Raw genomic sequence first — 2,345 nt, forward strand, 5'->3', positions numbered from 1 at the left:
CCCTCTCCCTTATTTTTCTTGTTTGTCTAAATCTCCCATAGGTCGAAGTTTCACTTAACGAACCACTCGCTTTCTTTTGTTTTCACGGTAGATTCTCCGTTTTGAAACCGACGACGCCACAACGGCCCTTTCACGTCGCTACCCGATCTCCCGCCTACAACTGAACGGCCAGGCGGATTAAGTAGGCAGCGGAGGGAGGAACGGCGAGGCAGGCGGACGAGGACAAGGGAGGAGGCGGACGAGGATGAGCAGGAGGACATGGTGACAGTAAGATACCACGAGGAAGAAAAGGGAGAAAAAGGGAAGGAGGACGCGGGCGAGGTTTCCTTCTAATGGAGTCTTTTGCTATGAGGTTCTTCTGTTTTTCACATTAAGAAACCGTATGATTTTCAATTGAGGTCTTTTCTTTTTTGTAAGGGAGCTCGAGCACACACTTTCAAAGGTGGGATGATCTTTCTTTCATCTTCTTTTTCCGTCTGTTGAGTCGACAAGGGAGTTTTCTTCTCAGGATTTTCTCTCCTCACTGTCTGGCCTCAAACCCTCCTTCTCTCCTTCGTACATACACACCTTAACCAAGAAAAGATTGAGTTAATTTATTGAATAGAATTGTCCTTTTCTTCTTATCTCTCCTCGTCGTCTGCTCGCATCGTCATTACTAGCATTTTCTTTCGTCTTTCCTCTCCAAAAAGCTACGCTCTTTCTTTCACAGTAGGACTTCAAGACCTTCTTCTACCCCTTGGTATGCTCCTGTCGGCTCTCCCTTTTCTATTTCCTGATAGGTGCGATGTGATGAAAATCCCCTTCGCGGCGTACGCAGGAGCAGAAGCTCACTCGTTTTTTCCCTCTCTCGGGCTTCCTGCGTTTCCCGCCTCTCCCAACATCTCCGCCGTGTGCAGTATTCTCTGGCGCTCTTCCTGTTGCCGTCTTCTTCAGCCTCCTGGTCCCGCCATAATTTGCACACGGACTGCAGATGTGTTTTCATGAGAGAATTCCAGAGTGAGCAGTCCGGTCAGCTTCTCATTTCCCCCTACCCATTGATTTTCACATCAAGGCGACTCAGCCATTCAAGTCTACGTACACTCCACATGAAATAAGCGTCAACCACTCTCTTCGTCCACCCTCTTTTCGTCTCATGTGTATCTTTCTTGGTTTTCAAGCTGTACAAAAGTCGACGTTGTCTCAGGGACGTCGAATCCGAGAAACTTGTTAAGACAACGCGAACAGTCTTCTCCTGACGGCCTTAATAACTTCTTTCCTAAACTTCTTTCCTCCAAGGACACCACACCTTTAGTACGCCGGGTGTCTTGCGTTCTCTCAAAGATCTAATCGCAGGGAATACCACCACGCCGTTCACCCTGTATTTGTCGGATTGTATGTACGCACAGTGCGAAAGAGATATACGCTGAATAATTCCGTCTTCGCGAAGTCTGCGAAACGGGTAGTTGAGTCTGCGCACGTGAAGGCCGGACGACCACAGGGTAGTTTACAGAGGGACTGTTTCTTTCTCATATGCGCGCTTGCGCAGTGCTACGGACAATGGCTAGCGACCTCCTGTCTGGATGAGCAGGGCTGCTGTCTCTTTTAACGTTATGTATCTTCCCGTAGACATCGCAGAATTTCTTCGCAGAGAACGGAAGAACGTGCCTCTTCTCAAGTTGCTGTATGCGAGATGGACATGTTGACACGAAGAGTGTACATACACTCTCCCCAAGTGCTCATACCATAGTACGTCTGCTCTCTTAGCAAGGAAGCATCATGACTTTCTCTCCGGTGAACTTTCCTTAGGAGTCATACTTGCACTGGTGAAGAGGGCAGGCTTTTTTTCTGGTGGTCTCTTCTTCATACCGTATATGAATATGTAACAGCAGGCGAGGTTGCAACTCTACTTTGCTTCCTTTTCTTCTTCAGCCGAGTCCGGCTTCTTCCCTTTTTTTTCCTCGCTTCCTCTCCTTTCTCTTCATGATTTTTCATTTCTTCCTCTTTGAGATTGTCAAAGAACAGTGGGGGGTGACGGAGAAGATGGATCTGCGGGGGGCCAGCGAGGGTGGTGTGGCCCTCCTCTCCCTGCTTTCCTCTCTCCGTGCTGAGTGAATGCTTTTGCTCCCCTGTGGTTCTCCCCAGTTTCTCCCCCGTCTTCTTCCTTTTCCAAAGAAAGACCTATGTTTAGGGATTTATTTTCTTCCCTGCCTTCTTACCCTGCTTCGATGAGACAGCGGTCCATACCACTCCCCTGTCACCCGTCCCTTTCGTCGTCTTCTTTCTTTTTTGATTGAGGAGAATCACAAGATACATCTCATTTCTCTCTTTGTCTCCGGGGTGCTTCTAAAGTTTCTCTTCTTTCTCTC

Source organism: Cystoisospora suis, assembly GCF_002600585.1.
Source record: "Cystoisospora suis strain Wien I chromosome Unknown contig_4593, whole genome shotgun sequence".
Taxonomy (NCBI): Eukaryota; Apicomplexa; class Conoidasida; order Eucoccidiorida; family Sarcocystidae; genus Cystoisospora; species Cystoisospora suis.